Source organism: Bemisia tabaci, chromosome 3 (assembly GCF_918797505.1).
Source record: "Bemisia tabaci chromosome 3, PGI_BMITA_v3".
Taxonomy (NCBI): Eukaryota; Metazoa; Arthropoda; class Insecta; order Hemiptera; family Aleyrodidae; genus Bemisia; species Bemisia tabaci.
The window spans coordinates 32,082,953-32,106,817 of record NC_092795.1 but is presented as its reverse complement, the minus strand read 5'-3'; the positions used below and the strand labels follow the sequence as shown (position 1 = coordinate 32,106,817).

The 23,865-nt window shown below is 39.2% G+C and overlaps 2 protein-coding genes across 5 annotated transcripts in view; one reads left to right on the top strand and one right to left on the bottom strand.

The window, feature by feature from the left end:
* The window catches only part of LOC109043935 (cytoglobin-2), a 146,301-nt gene extending 136,313 nt beyond the window's left edge, over positions 1 to 9,988 (bottom strand). The window contains exon 1 of the mRNA XM_072298181.1: positions 9,743 to 9,988. The gene's annotated coding sequence lies outside the window, so the exon portion shown is untranslated. The remainder of the gene's footprint in view (positions 1 to 9,742) is intronic.
* Positions 9,989 to 17,668: 7,680 nt separating this feature from the next.
* LOC109043827 (rho guanine nucleotide exchange factor 10) overlaps positions 17,669 to 23,865 on the top strand; it is a 181,786-nt gene continuing 175,589 nt past the window's right edge. The window contains exon 1 of one of the 4 annotated variants that reach the window (XM_072298168.1): positions 17,669 to 18,064. The gene's annotated coding sequence lies outside the window, so the exon portion shown is untranslated. The remainder of the gene's footprint in view (positions 18,065 to 23,865) is intronic. The other 3 variants (XM_072298166.1, XM_072298170.1, XM_072298169.1) reach the window with 3 other exon arrangements.

Below are 23,865 nucleotides of genomic sequence, written 5' to 3'. Positions count from 1 at the left end.
CTCTAACATGTTACTGACGAGGGGATTGGAAGGGTCAAGCAGAAACTTTGACGGTAGCCTAAAATTGGTGCGAGGCTCCCCTTTTTCAGACAATTTCAATTCATATGCTATCGTGTTAAATGAGAGCGTCATGTGAGCCTCTAGACGTTGTTAAATCTCTCTACATAAAATATTTATTTTGCTGGTAATTTGTGAGTATTTTTCTTTGATATTTTCAGATATTATAGGATATTGTGAACAAGACTTTCTGAAAAATCGGAAGAAAAATATTCTGATCTTTCCCATTAAATTCGGTTTTTATTGAAGGAAATTTGGCAGCGTCTGAAAGCTGATGTGCGTATTTTTTCCTCAGCAAGGCAGTATGAACCACGAAGCACATGCTTTTACGTGTCTCGAAGCTCATCCTAGAATGTAATTACTGCTCATTTCCGGAAACTGGCAACCCTGGATTCACCATTGTATCGGTGGCCAAAATTTGAAACCATTTTTTTTTTTCACACCACCTCTTTAAGACACTAACTTTTTTATTGGGGAGAATTCGGCAACGTTGAATGTTCATACGTCGTTTTTCCTTACGACGGCAGCATTCCCGATGGCTGAAGTGAGAAACCACGTATCTTCATTGCGACGTTTAAAAATGTATGAATGTTATGTAATGTATGTTATGTATGTAAAAATGTCCGCTCCTATTTTATTTTTCAAGGAGGAGCAAGCCCACTTTCAAGCTTGAAATTTTCACAGAATATTCTCCTCCGACAGAGAGGAAGAATCAAGGAGGTTTCTAGGAAATTACGATACCGGGTTTGCCAAAGAAAAAGGACGGCGTTTACTAGAAAGGAACTAAACCACATCAACTATTGCCAAATCAAAATGGGTAAATAATTTTCTACAAGACAATGTTTGTACGAATTCCTTCGGAAATTGTAAGGAATTTGCTTCGCACCATGCAAAAACCTCACTGAAATTTGCACTAAAATCCGAACACACGTTTTCATGTAAAAAATTATATTGCCCAATTACATTTGGCAAATCAGGCCAACCGCATCAGGTGATGTGGTTTGATTCCTTTCTGCTTAACGGAGTCCAAAGAAAATATGACAGGAAGTCTCCGACAGTGTTCGAGATTCACAGGCGCCAACGCGCCAAACGCGCCTAAAAAATGAAGGCTCTGCGCCAAAATGGCCCTAAAAATTCCTTAAAATCTGGATTTTTATAGGAAGTCACATGAAGAAAGAATAACAAATCTATTTGAATTGAAAAAACTCGGAATTTTCAGGACAACCAGTGAAAGCTTTTTCTATTCTTCACTATTTCATTCTTTGTACTTTTGTCTTCCCCAAGTTACAGCTACTTACTAGTTCTCTTACGAAAACATCTTGCGTCTAACTTTTCACTAAACGCGCCGTAATATATAGGCAAAAAGTCAATTTGACCCCTAAAAAATCTTCAATGGCGCCCAAAAATCGGGCTTGATGCGCCACATGGCTCCTAAAACTCAAAAGAGAATTTCGAACACCGGTCTCCAACGTCGCAAACGGAAAAACGTAGTTTCGCACTTTGACCATCAATACACGTAGTTGACGGCTAAAATAACACCCTCTGTCATTTCTCCACGCTCCTGGTATGCGGCAACACTTCCTTCATCCTACTCCCGGTGAAAGTCTGGTCATGCAAAAACCAATAATGAGCAGTGTTGAAGCGTTCGAAACGTTTCGCAGCCGGCTTTCTTCCTGTTACGTCGCTCTAATTAGAATCCATTGCAAATTTATTGCCACAATTATTGAGTTAAACTTCGCGAGCGCCAGCCCGAACGCCACGCCAACGCCCAACGCGGCCGCGGCGTTTGCTTCCAGCTTCAATCACGGCTTTGATCTCGGTTACCCTCCGTTGCTCCCCGCTTTTGCGGCCAGGCGCACAATGGATCGGGCCTTTGCCGGGGATCGGACGAGAAATTCTTGATTAAAACTCCACATGTTCATGTTTATTTCCTCGCGGTGTAAATTTTAACGGGTGCTCATGTGAGGGAATTTCGCGGGGAAGCCAATGAAACAACTTTGAAACCTCCACGTTTGCGTATTTACAAATTCGAAAGCGTTTGATGTTTCCGCATCATGCCGACCTCTGTGCGGCATGGTGTTTCCCTCTGTCCTGCGAGCCGAAGTTATTGAAACCATGCTTAGATTAGTGCCATGTCAACCATGATTTATGTCTACTATCATAACGAAATTGCCCCGCTCCCCCGTGAAAATCTGAATTTCCTTCTGCATTTTCCTCTGTCGACGCTCATATTCCTTGACGCTTTCCCGGTTCGGATTTCATTCTTTCTTCTTCTCGCCTGTCTACGGATCTTCGCTCTTTCTTTCGTCTCGTTTTTCCCCGATCTTACGCGACAAGAAAAGGGACATTAAACGGCAAAAAATGAGCGAGGAAAATTATAAAGGGAAAAATGCTTGTTTAAAAACTTGCCCTCCTTTTCCCTTGAAGGATGAAATGACTTAAATTATTGCTCTCTATGCGAGCAAGCTTCGTGGCGGAGGCATAGATTTTAAGACTTTGATGTAACCATTTTTGAAATATAAATAGACGTATTGATGCCAAATGGACCACATTTTGCAGTGAGGAACTATTACATTATTTCCGGATTATCCATAAAAATCCCCATCCGCATGGAGAAACTAATCGACGGTGAAAGTACCAGACCACTATCTTTGGTTTGCGGCGCTGTATACTTCCTGTCTTACTTTATTTTTGAATTGAAAAACTACTCAAAGTTAATTCTTGAAAACTGTCTTGTTTCTTTATCTCTGTGCGAAGAAAACTCTGTGAAAATTTCAAGAAATTATATTCATTTGTTCTCCTTCAAAAAAATAAAATAGGAGCGGAGATTTTTAAACACCGCAAACGAGATACGTGATCTGATAGTTTCACCATGCCATATACACATATGTTGTTTGTTTGATGAGTTACAAATACTAGTTCCTTGTTCAAAATGTAGTCCAGGCGGAACTAAACATAAAGTTCAAGCAAAATGAGCTATGAGCATAGGATTTGCGCGGTCCACGGTTCCACTCGGCGTTGTTCGTTTACACTTGAGTCTTTTTATCAAAAATACGTTCAGATGAGTCGGGTATCGGTGGCATATACTCATGTTTTGGTACGAGAGATATAAATCCGCGTGTGTACGCATATATCGTTTAGGTAGATATTTCAAATAGGACAGGCTGCGATAAATTGCAAATTAATTTCATGTTTAAATTATTGCTACTGCATCAGAGTGTTGTTTATATTGCCTATCTACCGATTGAAGGAACACCTCCTCATTAAGAGAGCCTAATGCAAAAACGGCAAAATCTCCGGAGCTTTGATGAACTTTCTTTGCAATTTGACGAGAATTTTCTAAAAAAAATTATGTGAACATCCACCCGTCAATGAATGAATCAATTACTTGGACTGCGTTCAGCAGAAAGGAACCAAGCCACATCAGCAATTTACAAAAACTTGGCATTTTAATTTTTTACAAGAGAACATATACGCGGATTCTTTTGAAAATTTTAAAGAAATCGCTTCGCACTATGCAGAAAATTCACTAAAATTTGAACACAAAGCTGTACAAACGTTTTTAGGTAAACAATTGAAGTGCCCAATTATTTTTGGCAATAGCTGATGTGGAATGGTACCCCTCTGCTTAACGCGGTCCACTTATCAATGAAACTTTGAAACGTTGTAATGCAATCAAGCCCCACTAACTCTCACCACTTAAAATTAACGGATCTGGATCGGTGGCCCCGGTCTTAAGTTCCACCCGTAAATCGTCAACCCGACCGTAGGGGTGGGAAAGAAATGATAGTGGCGGCCGGCTAAGTGAGAATTGCGGCGCGCAAATTGAGCAAAGTATCGCTTCACCCTCTTTTCAACTTGTTGCAGAGCCCGGATTCCATGTTCGCTGAGCATTTTCCGGCCAATTGACGCCTGGCGCGGGGGAGGGGGGCAGGGGTGCGGGCAGAACAGCACATGTTGTGCGCTGGCGGAAAACAAGTGGCGCGGAATTTATGTTCTTCGTCCCACCTTCCCTCGTCACTCGAAACTATCCGATGAAGTAACAACTCTAACTCAAACAAAGCTCAACTCCCCGACTTAACTTTGAACTTTCTCAAACAGAGTCGCGCGACTAGGAAAAAAAAAAACTGATGATGAATTGGAGCGAAGAGCGCCGTTGCCATTCTTGAGGAATTTTGAAAACTTGACAAGAGAGATAAATCGGATCGCGTTAAGTAGAAAGGAGCCAAGCCACATCACCTGCTACCAAATGTAATCGGGCAATTTAATTTTTCTCATGAAAACGGTTGAGCGGATTTTTTCGGCAAATTTCAGTGAATTTCTTTACGTAATACGAATCAAATTCACTTGAAATTTTAAAAAAAATCCGCACATACGTTCTCTTGTAAAAAAGTAAAGTGACCAGTTGAATTATGCAACAGCTGATGCGACTCGATTCCTTTCTGCTTAACGCGGTCCAAATCCGAGTGTGTGCGCACGTGTCGTTTAGGCAGAGATCTCAAATAGGACAGATTGAGATAAATTGCAGTTAATTTTATGGTGAATTTATTGCTATTGCATCGGAGGGTAGTGCATATTGCCTATCCACCGATTGAAGGAGCACTTCTTTTTGAAAGAGTCTGATGCAAACACGGCAGAATACCCCGTAGCTCTGCGATTGCTGCAATTTTTTGTATGATATTCTTCTATAATAAAGAGCCATGTTTCTGGAAATGTCAAGTCCCCAAAAATATTCCCGCGTAATGGCAGCATTGCCGAGTTGCCACTTTATACGGAAATGCAGGATCGCGCGCTGTAATGGGATTCGGTTTTGCGTTTCCTTTTTCGGTTGACCCTTTATTCCATACGTCTATACTTGAGAAACCTTCTGGGTGCAGTACCTTGAAGGTGCTGAAGGGTGTATCTTTGAAGTCCTTCGGGTACCGTGTAGCTTTGGATGAGTGTTCACATGATATTCAGGAGAAGTTACGTAAAATCGCACTCCAAACGCCTACATTATCTATTTGAATCTTCATGTAAATACCCATTCGGAGCTAAATGATATTCGGAGGACCTTTGGACTAAAATTATTAAAAATGGAAATGATAAAAGTATTCAACACATTTTCTACCTTTTATGAAAATGTCATAACGAACACTTCAGAAGTTAGACATCAAAAGTGGTGCTTTTTCTTGCGTATATGCTAGGAGAGCGAATCTGGGTACCTTTCCAAGAGTTAAGGGAGTAAACTATTTTTTATATTACAGTATTTAGTATCAATCATAGTGATTGGAATATAAAATAAGTTGTCAAAATGTCAGGTGAAATTTCCTCGAATCTCAATGAATCCTCAAATAGATAACAATTATTACTGCAACGGGAATATTTTCTAGCCCACCTCAAAAATTGAAGTCAAAATATCATCGTGCCTAATCCGGCGTCAATAATGCTTCCTCTAGATTTCCAGTCGGAGAACGCCATTGATCAAAAACACACCCTGCTAAAGTGAATTCTCTAAATTCTTCATGGAAGCATGCGTGAAAGAACCTGGATTATTTCCGGCTACACCCAGTAATCGCAAAAACTAAATTGACACATTTTCGCTCTCACGTCAAAAACGATTTATCTTTTGCTCCACATTTTCCTGCAGTCGCAGGACTCATCCCACTTTCCTCGATGAAGAACCACTTTTCCTCTTTTTGCGCTTAATTTAATATTCTCTCTACTACCAACGCTAAAATGCGTGGTATTGTGTCTTTTTTCAGAGGCAGGAGTACATCAACGGCTGAAATCGGAAAATGCGTCCCTCCCTACATCGCAACATTTCACACTCTAACGCTGATATTTTACATTTATTCCTTTAAAAAAAGAAGAAAAAAGAAAGAGGAAAAATTTATAATCTTAATATATCTGGAAACGTCTAATTTTGAATGAGTGGCTAAAATCTTCAGACAATTTTAAGAAAACCTGTATGTTACTTTGATTTTTAAAAAAATAAAAAAGCGAAGATTCTCAAAAATGTAATCGGATATACACTTACGCAAATATAGATTTTAGATATCTATAATCCACAATGATACTTCCTGACACTTGATTATAGAGTATCCATGGTGTAATAATTACATCAATTTTACAGCTGGAAAACCTGTCTGTCTCTGTTCACGGAAAAGGGTCCAATTTATTTGTGCAGCAGGTGTCTCAATATCTTTATGAAATGAGGGAATTTTTATTCGTGGCACGTCAAATGATTGGGTGCATGGCATGAAGAAAACAACAAAATCGATTTCACGGAGCCTCCCTCAAAATCGGAGGGAAAGAGAGAACGTTTAGAGGCTTTAGTCTTCAATTTTCTCGGTGGCTTTCCGCTGCTTGGAATCTCATATCGCCCCTCACTCATCACCACCGCGTTTCGCCTACATACCGATGCTCTTACCGTAATGAGTTGCGACCGCTCGAAATTGTACAATCGTATAAAAATGTTCTGTAGGGAAAGCTAAACAAAAATACTCATGCGCGAATGCAATACGTCCTTGAATTTCGTATGTCTAAGGCTGTAGAAATTAAATTTTAACATTTCTTCAGCTCTGTCATCTCTTTTTTTGGAAGGGCTGAAGAGATGCCGCAGAATGAGTGGTCATTTTGTTCCTAAAAATTCAGAATAAACGGAATTTAGGCACATTGATCTTTCGCCTTCAGTTTTTAAGGTAGGCTAAACGACATCCACATCGTCCACCGTGTACTCGTGCAGTTATAGTTATCTATTCGCGGATTTCTTACTGCATGTTGCTCGTCTATAAGTCTAACCTGACAGTTTTGACGATTCTGTTTTTCTATTCAAGTCCCTTCGACTAATAATAAATATTGTATAATAAGAACCATTGCACGTGCTTTAATTTTAGAGTTTTATAGAGAAGCAACACTTTCCTAGGAAGTGGAAGTGGAGAAGGAACTTCTGAATATAATAGAGAATATTTAACTCATTTTAGAAAAAAACATACGCGTCATTTTATTCCCTGCTTGCGGAGATTTGTGTTTTTAGTGCGATTCTTTACAGTGAAATTTAGAACCATCAGGAGAAGTGGTGAAACAGACTCTCAAATTTTTAACAGTGAGCAATACGAAAAAAGTTAATATAAGTCGAATTCCTGCCACCAATAATTGAATCGACGTATGCAAAAACTTCCGGAGTTCAATAAAGGGTTCAAGGGGGGGGGGGGGGGTTGCGGTGGGTTTCTTTTGTGCCACGACACTGATGAATAGGATCGATCTCTTTTGTAAACGTTTAATTACACTTTATTTAATTATAAAATTGTTCTTCATTCCTAACGTCTTAACCCATCTTGTGTCGTTAAGTTACAATGAAATTGTCCACTCAAATTCTGAAACATTGTCTCGGACATCGGACGTTTTTGAATACGTCGATTCAATTACAACTGACGTTCCAAATGTTCCAGCCAAAATTTTGTATTAACTGTACCATTTTGATGATAAAAACACTTTATGACAAAAAAGAAGGGGATGAGTAGCAAAATTTCAAACTCTGTTTTGACGGGTCAAAAACTCCCTCCTTCCCCCTCACCCCTTGGACTCTGCCTTTTGCTTACCGAAACAACAGTTTTTGCCGTTGGCGTAAAGGCTTGTTACTTCTCAAGGGAAGTTTCTCCTACTTTGCCGCCGGGTGTATGACGGTAAGTTTGTGCCCTTCGCTCATAATCGGTGATTAAGATTCCACACCACGTGGGAAGCTAGAGAACCCGTGAGGCTGAGATTAAAAGCTAAAATCGACCCCGTCGCTCTGGAGTGAGACGAGGGACAACGCCACGCCTTGCTCAAATTCACACCATGCCGTGATTAGGGGTGTTAATGAGAGAGCCTCCCTCGATCGCGAACTGGCCAACGGCCTTTCTCCTTTTTTCGGAGCTTATTTTATACACACTTCGAAGGGCGATGATATTGAGGGCTTTTTTTTCTTCGGTTTTTAGGCGGGTTCGTATTAATAAGCGAGTGAATTCGAGGAATGATATGAAAATTAGAAATCACTCAGATCCGTGGTGAACATTTTTTGTACTGCAATTTCTTTCTTTCTTTTTAATCCATGCAATTTTGGAAAATTGTGTGGAAATTACTCACTTTTAATCCATTTAAAATTCTTGTTGGCTTATTCATCCATTTTTCTTCGGTTTTTTAGGCGGGTCCGTATTAATAAGCGAGTGAATTCGAGGATTGATACAAAAATTAGAAATCACTCAGATCCGTTGTGAACATTTTTTGTACTGCATTTTTTTTTAATCCACGCAAATTTTGGAAAATTGTTTGGAAATCACTCACTTTTAATCTATGTAAATTTCTTGTTGGCTTATTCATCCATTAAAGCGCAAGTAATAAATAGAGTGGCAAATAAAACTGGATCATTTTTTTTCCTGACGCGAAGGTTAAAATTTTATTTGACCTGAGTTTGAGCGAAAGTTCAGCACAAACTATATTTTACGCTGAGGCAAGTGCGTAATAAAGTGGTAGTCATTTTTACATTATCAAAATTCCGTAAAACTTTTATGAGCCAAGACAAAGGATCTACGGAGACAGGGTGCTATCTAGGAAATACTTAACGTTTAAGTATTCATTTCCCTTTTAGCGAAACGACTGTATAGTTATGATATGCCGTATAGTTATTTGTAGTGTATTACGCTCACAACCGCGTATATTGGAAATATAAAAAAAAATATTTTGGAGTTTATCAAGAGGTTTTCTATTTAAATTTTACAACGTTGACTCTAGAATTTATATGTTTGATGTAACATGCATTATGTAAGACGGAGGTTTAAATGGACGAATTCAATAGGAAGCAGCCTAACTACGTATCGAACGTTGCCTAATTAACCTAATTTTACCATAAGTCTTATTTTTTTGAGAGAAAACCAATCAAAACTGAAACTTTCAAATTCGCAAATATTTTCATTGTATCCTGGGGTAAATTTACAGACGTTTCAAATACTTTATGTAGGTCTCTTTTTAAAACAGAAATAAAACATGTGAGAGAAACATAGGTAACGTGAAATTCAATCAGGCTAATTCCAATAGATCTGTCCAAGACTAATGTTGGTGGTTTCCTGCTTACACTATAAAACATCATAGGAGATTCTTTCACAGCAAGTTCTACAATTTCCCAATCCTAGTTTTCCCCCTTTTTTCCATGTTTAAGTTTAGGCCTCGAAAGTATTATTCTCTTGCAATAATTATACATGTCGCTGGCAACTAGTCAAATCAGGCATTTAATCGAATGCCTGGGCATATCGTCATATTTTGACAATTTTTCAAATTTTGTGTAGTTTTGACAAAAGGCCTTTAAGTTTTCAACTATTTTAGAGTAAAAATCCATCAAATCTACAGACTTTCCAGGTATATTCTTCTCTAAATATTCTTCACGTGTATTGACTGTAAAAATTTGAAAAATTCGGTATTTTATACCTTTCTGTAAATTCGGAGGTAAATGTTACTTCAAAGTCTAGAGATAATTACAGATGCCACCTCTCGAGGCACATTCTTACTATGTAAATTATTTCCAACGTAAGCAAAGAATTATTTATTATAAAATATTAGCACACCCCCCCCTAAAAAAACAATTAAAGTAAGAATATTTTACTATCTGCCTAGTAAGCAAAATGCCTGATTCGATTATTTGCGTGTGACATATACATGTATGACTTACCGTCTTTATGAAAGGCCGTTGAAAAACAGCGCGACTTTATATAGTGTCCTCCACTGTACTTTTAAGAAAAAATAAGGGGGAATAATTACATATACCGGGAGTTTCTGTATGAACGATTGTAAATTCTACTTGGAAATGTATTTTTCTTTTACATCGGTGTCAGATGGAGATACGTCAAAAATGACAGTGTCTCCGCTACAGTGCGAGCGTGCGAGAGCGACAGAGCGGCGCGTCAAACTGAAGCTGAAATCCCTTCAGCGCCCTGGGTCCCAACTCCCGTGTGCATCTCCTTGCCTACCGAGAGCATGGCCATGAAGCGTGCGCAAATTCCAGATTTGAACAAGTCCGCTGCCTCCGATCACAGGAAGACACTAAATCCATGCATTTATAAATCAAAACGAACAGTATACTGCCGTGCTAAGGAAAAACGCCGTATGAACCTTCAGACGTTGCCAAATTTCCTCCAATAAAAACCAAATTTACTGAGAAAATTGTGAATATTTGTTTTCAAAATTTTCACACAATGTTTTACGCAATTTAACCTAAAATATCTGAAAGTTTCAAGGAGAAATATGAATAAATTTCGTCAAAAATACATGTTTTATCGAAGGAACTTTGGCAACTTTCGAATGCTCATACGGCGTTCTACCTTAACACGGCAGTATACCTACGTGTACACATGGAAAAAATAACTTAGCGCTGCTGCGCTGAGCCGTAACACTTCGTGTAAAATAGCGCCAACTACAGGCAGTAGTGATGAGCCTTGCATGCATTAGGATCCAGCCTTTCAGGCGGTAGGGATTAGCCCTACTGCCTGTACGGCCGGGCTGTGCTAAGGAAAAACGCCGTATGAACTTTCAGGCGCTGCCAAATTTTCTTTGATAAAACACGGATTACCTGGTAAACATATGAATATTTTCCTTCCAACTTTTTAGATAATTTTGTCCGCAATTTCATCTGAAGTTCCTGAAAATTGCAAGGAAAAATATTCTTAACATTCCTCACAAATAAACATTTTATCGTAGAAAATCTGGCAACTCTCGAATATTCATACGGCGTTCTCTCAGCACGGCAGTGTAGTAGTGTCAACAGTACTTTACCTGCGGTGATTAAGCTCAGCGCTAAGTTGTTTTTTCCGTGAAAGACGTTTTCATGACGAAGCCATCCTAAACTCATATTCAAAATCTTAAGAATCAAAATAGGAAACATACATAGTACCTTCAGCAGCAATGCCTGAACATTTTTTCTTTTAAAAAAATGTATGTGTTTTTTAAAACCAATTATTTGTAGAGAGAGTTATGAAAAATTTCTCTTGAAATACTCAGATAATTTGAATCTAATCGCGAATAAAATTCGCATCAAAAAGGAAATATAAGTATTCACCAATTTTCCTGAAAATCATGGCCGGATTTACCTACTTGCCGCCTATGGGCCGCCTGTATTTTGCCGCCTTCTTCTCATTCATTTTGAAACATCAATAAAAACCATCAAGTGAACGTGCCGGAGGGAGAAGGGTGCATAAAACGCGTTCACTCGTGTTGGACACATTTTTTGCGTAAGCCCTATCAACACTACTAGCAAAAGTTCACGGAACTTCGCGCAAAAGTTCAGTTCCGTAAACCTATCTCTGTGGGGACAAGGCCTTTCATTTATAAGAAATGAACTAAAAAATTAAGAAAGAACAAACATAAATGTGGTTTAATAATTTAAACTTCCGCCGCCGTGCCGCGCTGACCACACTGTGTTTGACGCAATGCGTGAAGTATTCATGTAGTCTTGTAGGCACTGTGCGTTTCACGCCGCGCCGACCGCTGTTGACCATGCTGTATTTGACGCAATGCGTGAAGTATTCATGCAGTCTCGTAGGCGCTAATATGTGTTACATGCCGACCGCCGCGCCGCGCCGCGTCGAGGGCTTCTCCTTTTCATCTCAAGTCCTCGTCATCATTTCTCTTTGCGCCGCGCCGCTCCAGGCCAAATTACGTGTTTGGTTTTTCTCTTAACTCAACTAATTAGAGGTGCGCAGTCTTTTGTATCACCGAAATACGACAAAATTAGAAATTAATGAACTCTCATTAAATGAGAGATTTTGTCACCTTTTCTTGTTTGTAATTTTTTTCTGAATCCGATTTTTTTGTACCTGCATTTAAAAAAAATTGCAAAATTTGCCGCCTCCTAATTTTGCCGCCATGGGCCGCGGCCCATGTGGCCACCCCCTTAATCCGGCCCTGCTGAAAATTCTTTTTTATCTAAGGAAATCTGGTAACGTTTTAAAGCTCATGCGGCATTCTACCTTAGCACGGCAGTTCATCGGTACCCCTGGTAAATTTGAGCGAATTATAGCCCTTTTTTGTATTAGTATAATTTAAAAAAGGAGCAAAACACAATACTTATATGGCATTTTAAATATTAAATCATAAAATCAAATACGAAGTAAAATACCAAAGGCAAGTACCAGAATTGTTTATAGCACTTGCGCCAAATTGTATTTGCATTAGGCGAAAGAACCTACATGTTTATACATTTCCTTGTTTTTCTCCGTTGTCGGAGAGGCAGGAATGTGTAGCCAGTGGCGTGGTGTGTTGTGCGATATATCGATTGATCTGCCATTTTAACCTATGGAATAGGATCGATAAACATGGTGTACGCAACGAACACCTTAATTAATAATCGATTCTTTACCATAGCTTCAAATGGGGTTCAGAAGCTTCGATCGATAATCGATCATTCACGCCTCGCTACTATGTGCAGCCTTCATTGAAAGCAATCTCAATCTCGATTATTTGTGGCATGGACTAATGTCTAAAATACCCCCTCATCTGGTCTCTCCACTTTCAACTAACCTGTGGCTCAGCTACCTATATCTCCTTGAACTGAGACGGGACCTGCTCTGCTGCTCCCTCCCGGAGTAAATCTTGGATTACGTGTTTTTGGAGGTATCGCTTTTTTAAGATAAAAATAGTCGTTTCAATTATACAAAAGGGCGCAGGACACACTCTTCAGAGGCGGTGCGTTGAAGACGAAAACCAAACAGGGGAAATTGGATGGTTTGGAAAGGAACTCCTGTAACCCTTCCGCAGCTCAGTCTCAAAAAAGTGATGAATAATGGATCGCATTTTGCAGATAGGAACCAGCGCGATTACAATGTTTTCAAAATCGTAGAGTTCCTCCTTTTCTTATAAAAATACTGAATGTATGTACAGCATTAAAATATGTACACAATTATTTTCCTTTAACATTTACAATTTTTCGATGGGAAGTCAAAACGATTCGCTCTTCCGGGAGATTTTTTTAGATGATCATGAAGAAGTAACATTTTTACAACACTGTTATCGAGCTAGTTCCTTCTTGCTAAATCCGATCTAGACGATCCCATGAGTAAGATGGAAATGAATTATCTCAGTTGTTTTTGCATCATGAACTTGCCATTAAAAATCACAAACCATTATTTACCTATTTTATTAATTTATTTTAATTTAAGATAATGTTTAAGATCAAGCCTCAGTGATTATTCCTTTCAACATTTCCACTGCATATCTCCTTTTGCGCATAAATTGTATTTTTGAAGGATGATCATGAAAAGTTCCCAAATCCATATCTTACTCCCAGTCCGAATTTATTTCTCCCATCCCGAAAACGGAATGCCCTATTTTTACTTTAAATTATAGTTTTCGTCCATTTGATCCATTACAACAATAATTTTCCTTTTGGTTTCATTTTCCACCTGTATAACTTGTCTTTTACGAACTTACGAGTCGATGAAAGGTACTCAGTCGAATTTGTGTGACATTATATCACGTGTGTAGAAAATTTAGCTTCCTCCCATATTATTGTCATCACGGAGAAAAATAGAACGGTGCTCAGCACCATCTTTGCTTTAATATCCGCCGGATGTGGTGGACTGCAGGAAAACATGTCACCTAGCAGAGGAAGTGTGTGCGAAAGTACAGGAGGAATGTGCTGGGGACAAGTGTCGGCTGTGCCCAAATGCGGAATGGAATGTTAAAGCAAAATCATCATCCGTCTCATGTGATGAAGTCCATCTTCTGGTACTCAGCGCGGTTCTATTTTTCTCCGTGATTTTCCATTGATACATACAGACTCAACTCTTTTCCTCTCGTATGCATTGGTAATTGGTCTGTACAATAATCCTAGATACTCCTTTTTTAAATAAAGTAAACCGGGGTCAGATCAATCAGTATTAATTACATCACGCTAGAATTAAGAATTTTACTTGATTTGAATTGCAAAGAGCAGGTTTTCTCAACTTACAAAAATCTCCAGCCACAGTTTCAAACTCCTTCATTTGTCATTTACGTATATCTTTTCAGGAGGAATGATTTGGGAACAAAAACGGGTATACAGAAAATTTTGAAGGAGAACTTTTCCCACTGACCAATTCAAACTTACGATAGAAAATCGAATTAAAAGTTCAACCCTTCGCACGACAAAACTTCAGTGGCGTGGCATAAATGATCGAATATCGATATTTTCCCATGTGTGGCTATGGTAAAGAATCGATTATTAAGGTGTTCGCTGCGAACACCCTATAAATCGATCCTTTTCTATAAGTTTAAATGACAGACAAATCGATGTATCGCAACCCACGCCACACCAATGCAAAACTTACTATATGTATATTGGTGGGCGTGGGACAACTGACGGGGACATTCAGTGTGCCGGTAGGTCCAGGCAAACAAGAGAGCGCCTTCAATTTCAAGTGATACCACAGCACACTTAAGAGCTTCATAAGTTGCATGCTCTCTCCTGCATGGTTTTCATAGGGACCGATGAAGGGGCAAGAGATGAGTATTTTCATCAGTCGCGACGAACTATCAATGCTCAAAGTAGGATACATGCAAAGCAGTATTACAGATCGTTATCAACAGTGACTGTTTGTCAGGAGTTTGTCAGGAGTTTTATTAAAAAACAAAATATTCGTAAAAATTGAAAAACTTTCTTAGAAGAGGAATTGAGCAGTATTGTGCAGTAGCCACCTCCTTGTTTAGGCTCATCTATGAAAGTACTTATCTGCAAGGGGTTGTTCCGAAAATGAGCAGCAAATTGTTTTTACCACCCCGTTGCAAAATGTAGTTTAGTGATATTACAATCACTCTCGATCTGAATCCAGATCACGAAGTCCACCTCATTCAAATTCACCGTCAAATTACTTCCGTGCACTCCTGTCTCACCGAACATTTTACCTGCTTTCCCCGAAACGGCATAATGCTTACGCACCATATTCCCTGATATGATAATGATCAAAGCATCGGACACTGCTGAGATGCTGAGCCTCTTTGGATTGAAACAAGTAGAAAATATAAAAATCAAGACATATAGTTAAGGCAAGAGCATTTTCCGTGAATTGAAAGAAAGCTATTTCACTTCCAAAAATCTATCGAATTCACCGGAAAAATTTGCAAAAATTAGATGTACCAGGTCAATCAATATATCTACTTGTTGATATTAAAATTCAACTACATGGGTGAAAATAAGGAAGAATCGATATGCTCTTGTCATTTCGGGTGCATTTACTCTTTAGTGAATCGATAATGATAACAAATTTTAATACCAAAATACCGTACATTTTATTTTTATAAAATCGAAAACAATCTATTTAACGAATCGATATATCAACTCTCTGACGTAAAAATTCAATTCTTGTGTAAATACCTTGTGTAAATACCCAAGAGTCGATATGCTGAACATGTAACAACGATTATCAATTTAACAATAAAACGAGACACTCTGAAAAATCTTTTCTTGAGATATTATTTTGACTTATAAAGCATCGTATCTTGTCAACCAAAGTTGATTTTCTTAAGATAAAGTAGCGTCAATTTGCCATCGTCAAGTTTAAGTTGAGAAAAAAAATACTAAAACGACGTTTCCGTACAACTCAAAAAACCCTCACTCTGTTGACAAGAAACGACGCTATAAATCAAAATGATATCCCAAAAAAAATTTTCAGTGCAACTTAGATGGAAATTTCGCATCTTCCACATGATCAGATGATTGTTTTGTATACAGTCAGCGAAATAATCAGAATTTCAGCCTAAGTAAGAATATCTGACAATCTGCTTAAGCATTTAATGAAATGCGTGATTTGACTATTTGCTTACGACAGATTCGCCCTCGTGCATAGCAATACAAGAAGGCAACACTTAAAAGTTATATAGAGTAAAATTAAAAAAAAAAAAAAAAAAAAAAAGTGTTATAAAGTCTCTAATAGACTAGTGCTGCATTCCAGTGGATAATAGATGAGGCAAACAGCAAGAAACGATCGAATAGTTCAGGAGACAGCCACTAGGATGCAGATGTTGCAGCTATCGGAAGCTGGCATGCATCTTTGCCGCTTTGCGCATACATTTTAACGCCTTCATTTCGGAGCCATACAACTTTACTGACTTGAAATTGTAGCAGCATACTCACACATTTGCAGGCGTTTTCTAGGCCTCAATTTATTTGGTTTTTCCATCACCGATTTGCCAACTTCTTCTTCTTCTCACTCTCGATGGACCCTAGATGGAGTCTGGTCTTTTAAATCTTCAAGACTGATTTTTAAACTCTTGTTCGTCTACTCACGCAGTACTCATTATTCACTTACTGCTACCGCAATGCAGTGCAATACGTTTCATTTTTAAGAAGCCCATTGTGCAGTTATTTTGAATAATATTCGTATAATTAAAATAAAATTAATTGCGTATTAATTAGATTCTCTCCTTCAGTTTCTCGCCGCGGTTAATTTTTTTTGAAATTTCTTAGATATCTATTCATAATTGTAAAACTGTATGAGCCAATATTTGAATTGAACGTGACTATAAAATCTTTTAATTAAATATTTTCTAATTTTAAAGCACTTAAGTGATGATGAATTACTGATTTTTCTCTTTTTATTTATGGATGCGGTTCAGGATCACAAGACAAGTTTTGAAAGAACTCTCCAGGGATGAAAACTCCTTTCGTAAAATTTATTTTTCATTTAAGTTTTTCAAGTCAATGCAATTTATTTTACATGAACTACCCCTAAAGGTCAAAATGAAGTCAAAATGTAAGTTTCTGTTTATTGATTTATTATTATGGGTTTTCGTTTTCTCCGCACCCATATCACCCCCACCTTTCCTCTCGTTTGCTCTCGTCTCTGATGTGAAGCTTTTGCTAATGGCGAGATCAGATGATATTTCGGCAAAATGAAAACAATTGTTTTTAACGAATCATTCTTTTGGTAGATATGAATGACAAAACCAGAGATTCTTACGTCTTAGATTTGGCATAACAAATGTCGGGAAAATCAGCACTTTCATACATCATAAAAAGTACCTTGCGGTTCTTCTTTTTGCTTTCTGGGTCCACAACTGCTCAGAATAAACATATTAACAACGAATAATTGTGTACCCAGTGGATTTATTTTTTAAAAATAGTATCTAAGAGGTGCTTGGAGGACAAGGCGAATAAGTGCAGTCTTTGCTACTTCGAGAAATACGCGTTTGCAGTTTTTAAATTAAAGGAATCCTTATAGCGGAAAGAAAGTTTAAGCTGACATCTTGATGCTAAAAAATTGGAATTTGGGTGCGAATTTTTCTCAAAATATGCATCAAAACTAGTTTTAATTGAAATCATTAATATCTCAATTTTTTCAAAAACTGCACTTCTGCGCCTTGTCCTCCAAGCTTCTCGTTTAAGTAAGTAATAAGTTTTTTTTTTTTTTTAATTTTTATAATAATAAGTTTTTTTTACCACTCACCACCACCACCACCACCACCACCAACCCCCCCCCCCCCCCCCCCCTCATGAACGGTAGCCATAGTGGTTCCGGTCAGTGACGGGAGGCGAAGGCTGGTATGGCGGGACGGGTAGCGGGGATCTCAGAGTGGGTTACGTAGTTGAAATATTTCGACGCTGAGGGCAGCACTAGCGGATGGACTCGCTCCCTCAACATCCCCACCACGCGAAGGATCAGCAGCAGGCCATTCTTGTGTTTTCTTTTTCTTCGTTAGTCCAAGAGCTTTTGTGCTGCGGAACCTACGTCCTTTCGTTCGGCGTCAAACCACAGAAAGGTTTACTTACAGCGTTTTGTTTTGTTGAGTCGGCCCGAAGTGATTCCTCCGTTTCGACCAGTGCCTTTCCGGTGTGCTTTTGCAGGAATGCACCGTGTTTGCATTCAGTGATTCCTCCTGTGTTACGTGTGTGTGCAACGCTTGTGTTCAAGTCTCCGGTAGACCATTTGGATACACAGTTCTAAGGATACTTTCGGTGCCATACTTTATCTGACCGATAGCTTAGTGTTTCAACCAACTCATCAGTGTGGATTATGTAGTAAAGGTATGTATACCCTCTCTTGTTCATTTACTTTTTATTCCAGTACTCAACTGCAGCCTCTGTCAGTACTTAGTGCTAATCTGCTGTACCTATGTAGTCCATGCCTGTCGGCAGTTTTTTCTCACTGGGTTGCAGTAAGTATACATCCACTCCAGTTTGTTATCAGATTCCGAAATTATCTCCATATTTTGATTGCAATTATCCTAGCCAACCGCCTTTTTGAGACAGTGAAGGAATCTAACCAGCCCCAACAGTGGATCATATCATTGGCCCATCTGGTTTTGACCACGCAATGATGATCATGTTTTTTACTCTCCTGATCGAATAAGGTTTCTAGAGGTTAGATAAATCTGCTAGATACATCATTAGACTTTGCCCTCCCAAGAAATTTTGATGAAGGACTTGCATGTTATCCTCCTCTTTCACTCTGAACCTTAGTCCTTGCTAGAAGTAAGTACCGATGCCCAGAGCCCATTTCCGACAACTTTCCTCGTTTGCTGTATCCAGGGGATACGGTATTATGTATCCCGGTCATGCTATGAAAAAGGAAAAGTTATCTGAGACAGGATCATACAGGGGTGGACAGGTAAAGTGGGAATACCGAGATAAACCCTAGTAGGCATGTTGATACTTAATGAGGGTAGTTTAGACGGGTCCAATTCCTTCACTCAGCGAATATTAACTTCAATACTTTGATATTCCCTGCCCTTTTTTAGTCCCAGTCTGCCCCTGCTGCCTACTACATAATCATAACTTGATAAATTCATTCCTAAATTGGACCGCGTTAAACAGAAAGGAACCAAGCCACATCAGCTATTGCCAAATTTAACTGGGCAATTTAATTTTTTACATGAAAACCGTTGTGCGGATTTTCGTGCAAATTTTAGTGGATTTTCTCCATATTACGAAGCAAATCCCGCAAAATTTTCAGAGGAATCCACACAAGCGGTCTCTCGTAAAAAATTAAATTTCCCAGTTAAATTTGGCAATAGCTGATGTGGCTTGGTTCCTTTCTGTTAAACGGGGTCCAATTACTCTGGCAGTAAATGACAATCTGTGAAGTTCAAATTCCTCTTTGTTTGTCAGTGTTGTTGAAATGTATCAAATAGAATGACCTAGCTACCCCCTTGTATGAACAGTTAATAAGGAATCAGATTTTTTTCTAAGTGAATCATTTAGGCATTCAAATTTTAACGCATACTGTGTAATATACTTAGGTAAAATAGAAGGACTTCTCCGACTGAACAGCATTAACGCATGTCAAAGTCGCTAAGATCGTACATCTCTTCCCTTTTTTACAAGTACCTATTCAAAATTAACAACATTGTGCACATCTCTGCCAAAATATTCAGAATAATATAAAGAAAATTTGAGGCAAATTGCAGAACAGAGCTTTCAGCTCTCCACCAACTAAAGAGTTGAATATACTTATGCACAATCTTAGCAAAGTTGACATGAGTACCTAAGTACATGCTGTTTGGTTGGAAAGGTCTACATACTTATACAGGAAATCATCCACTTTGAATTTGATTAATTAGTTTATTGAAAGTGGGGGAAAGTAAGGGGGGTATTTGAAACATGCCTCAATTTTACATTCATTTTTCAAGGACAATTTGTGCAAATTAAGTAACTGATCAAACCTATAATTGTTTCAGTATGTAGAATTTTCCTACCCCCATCCCCTTGCGCCAGTGTGCCTCTTTCCCAACGGTACTGTGTATAGTTCTGTGCACTATTGGTGTGGAACACTGGTCTTGCAGTTTCAATTCAGTTCTTTTCTTTAATTCGGTTAGTTTGTGGGGTCCTATCAGTGAAGAAAAGACGTGCACAGTTTATGAAAGCCCACAGGAATAGACAGAACTGATATTGGTAGGCCCTCATAATTTTAAATTCCTTATCTACTATTTGAGATAACATTCCACAAATGGATTATTGGATTACCCTGCTGCATTGCTGGCTCTCTAACTGAAGAAGATGTGTCAGCTTCACTTTTGAATGCTTGTTTTATCATGAGCATGAATATTCAACCTAATACTCAGGAGGCTCAGTGAAGATCAAAGCTCCATCCTCTCACGTATGGAAACACATTTTATGCTCAGTCAGATGTTGCCTAGTTTCTGCTGATAAAACTCAAATCGTTTTAAGAGTTAATGTTTATTTTTTAAAATTTACCAAACGCTTTCTGCTCAATTTGATCCAAAATGTCACAAAATTTGAAAGATTTTTGTTTTCTATACAAATATTTAGCTCAGGTATACTCTGTCAGGTCAGGACCTATAACAGGAGCCTGGCCAGCGCGGTGGAAGAAAAATATTCATATTTTGCCTCCCTTTCAGGAGAAACTTGGCAACGCCTGAAAGATCATACAGTGTTGTTTCTTAGCATGGCAGTACCTACAGAATTTAATTTCGTAATAAAATTAGGAACAGATAATAATACAGATACTTTAACTCGTTCTCAAACAAGTACGGCACTGGGCTACTAAAGAAGGAATAAACGTGTATGGGCCTTCAGGACTTGCCAAACTTTCCTTGATAATATACAAATTTTTTGGAAAGTAGTGCCTAACTTACTTCTCTTCCTATTTTTTTAGAAGATTTAATTTCAAAGTATCTGCAATTTCAAGGGAAATTGTTCATTTTCCTCAGCAATAAATATTTCATTACGAAAAATGTGGCAACTATCGAATGTTCATTAACTTTTCATTGGCACCGTGGCACGGCAGTACTGCAGCAGCCAGCGTCCCGTAGAGCGCCAAAACGCCTTCAATTTTTGTCCATGCAACAGGGCCATCCACCGATTACGAATAGTTGCATCAAGGCGCGGTGTTAACAACGCAGCGTCACATCAAGCATCAAAACGCCTTCAATTTATCTTATATGCAACACGGACACCCTCGGAGTACGAATAGTTGCATCAAGGCGCTTTAACAGCCGTAGCGTAGGTGTTCCGCTACCTAGGAGGTGAGAAGCAGAAGCTCCTTGGGGCAGTGGAACAAAGGCCGAAGAAAAGCGCCCTCTAATTTCGCCTTTTTCCCCCAATTCAATTATGTTGAAGTTACATTTTGACACTGAAACAACAAAGCTTCCCCGCTGAGCCGAGGACGAAAGAACAGGACCGGTCCCTTGTAAAAAGTGTTTCGTCTGTTGTTCATCAGGTTTTGTTTACGTTGTATGATTTCTCACCCCCATCCAACCCCGCCAGTGTCCCTATCCCTCAGCCCTCGACCGGCCCGCCCTCACCTTTTTTACGGTTTCCAGCCAGCGTGGGTCGAACCTCGAGTCGTTCTCGAATGACATTCATCGATAGAATACACCGTTCAGATAGGGATGTATCGATTGACAACGCTTCGATAATCGATCGTTAGGAGACAGGGAGTTGGCATAGCCGTACTCTGTGTTTACTCATCGACTAATTAGCGTTGGATGCTCCGGGTTCAACAACAGGGGTTTCCGGGAAGTGCTCTGCTAACGGGGCGGTGCGGTGGTGGTGGCGGCTGGCCGCCGCTGCCATGCTAGGCCAAAACACCGTATGAACATCGAAGGATGCCACATTTCTCGTGATAAAGTATTTATTTTACACGGAAATTTAGGAGTGCTTTTCCTTGCAACTTTCCTATACCGTAGATTGAAGTGCGAATAAAATTTTCAGGAGGATCGGAAGGATAATATTCACATATGCCCCCAAGAATTCGTATTACTTCGTGGGAAATTCGGCAACGCCTGAAAGCCCATACGCCTTTCTTCCGTAGCATGGGGCGACCACAACCAGAGAGTTCGCTTTCCCTTTCAAAGTCGTAGGAATTGACGTCGTTTGGGCAGAGTTTTTCGAAAGGGAATACAGGACGTTAGAACTTGGCAATTTGTTGGAAAATTTTCACAGGAGGTTGGTTGCAAGCACATCTTCTGCCATGGAAAGGATATATGCACATGCAAGAGTTGCTAAATTTCTTTAAATAAAATGTTTATTTTTAAGGAGAGTTAAGAATATCTCCAGAAATTTTTAGATAATTCGATCTGATTATGAATCAAATTCTGTGGAAAACTGGAGGAAAAATATTCGCAGATTTCCCTGAAATTCGGTATTTTATCGGAGGAACTTTGGCAACGTCTGAAGACTCATACGGCGTTCTTCCTCAGTAAGGCAGATTCATGATTATTTTTCTTTGAAAATTGTCAGATAGGTACTATAGAATTAATTGGGAATGAAATTGTATGAAAATTCTAACAAATTCGCAATTAAGTAATAGACGGAAATTTGGTTGATGACTCTTAAGCACGGCGCGGCGTTCTTTTTTAGCTCAGCAGTTTGGGATTGGCGCCATCTACGAATATGGATTCTTAAATTCACTCGGCGGAAGAAACAACCCTGAGCCTCTTGAGTTGGCAGAGCAATCATGAGCCCTCTTTGCTCAGCACTCAGCAGGCAGCAAGGCAACAGGTCTAGGAGCACCTATCCAAAAGGGCCGCCAACGATCCCTCTGCCCTTGATCCTTGATCCCAGGATCCTGTTGAAATCCGGCGAAAATTCCCAGAACTCTCAAAAAGTAACTTCTATGCCTCACCGCTCCTCGCTCCTGGCGCGTCGCTTCTCATGGGGGCGCATCTTATTCTCAACCCAGGTTACGCACTGTGGGCAAAATTGGTTCGCGTCAAGCAGGAAGGAACCGAGCCACATCAACTATTGCCATTCAATTGGGCACTTTAGTTTTTTACATACCTAGAAACGGTTGTGCAAATCTATGTGCAAACGGAATTTTTTGCGTAGTATGCAGCAAATTCCTAAACTTTTTCAAACGAATCCACACAATTGTTTTCTTGTAAAGAACTAGGTAAATTGCCCAGTCAAATTTGGCAATAGCTGATGTTGAATGGTTCCTATCTGTCAAACGCGATCCAATTTGAACACCATCGACATTAGTGTAATATCACAGAAAATCATACATTGTGTACAAAACAGATTTTTTATCAATGGTAGCATTGAAAGAGGTCATATCTTTCTTATAATTCGGGTCCAATTGAGTTTACTTGTAACGGAGGATCCCTATAAAGGCCCTTAAAACATCCATGTCAGTGAGGGGTATGGTTTGAAATGTTGACGCAATATTCTTAGGCACATCCATTACCTGAGCCAAAGAATCGTCCGAATTTCTTAGTCTGCAGAAAGCATCACACCAGAAAAATATGTTCGGGTTTTGACAAGCTGATTTAGGTCAGTTTACTGGTACACAACACGATCTGTTGGTCGTAATTGGGAAAGATATTCATTTCACGCGTTCTCCTTCGATAGAAATAGTTAATTAATTAGATCGCATGTCTTGGAACTTTCAGGGGAAAAAATTTAGTGCGCGTGAGGAAGCCTTGAAGGATGTTCAATCGGCTATAAGACTTTAGGTATTGCTGCAAGATCTCTAACGAGAACCGATCAACTAAGGCCAGTAGCGTGTTAAAAGATGGATCTCTGCCCTTTGTGCGACACTCTTTTCAACTCTAGAGGCCCATATATTTCATCCCTAATGAACATACAAGAGGAGAGTTCGCAAGAAATGTATGTTTGTCTAATTGGGTCATCGAAGGGTCGTGATCCGACAGATCGACCTCATTTTCGCACGTTTTATTTGCGTATGCTGTTTGTGTGTGAATATATATATGTATATCGGTGAATATGTATGTAAATGCGATTCACGATCCTCTCTTGAGATTTAACTGTAATAGTTCAGGGGTGCGAATCAGGGGTGCGAAAAGTGCCATTCGGCCGAACGTTTCACGCGATCCGGGATTTTTTCCACTTTTTTCAAATTGATG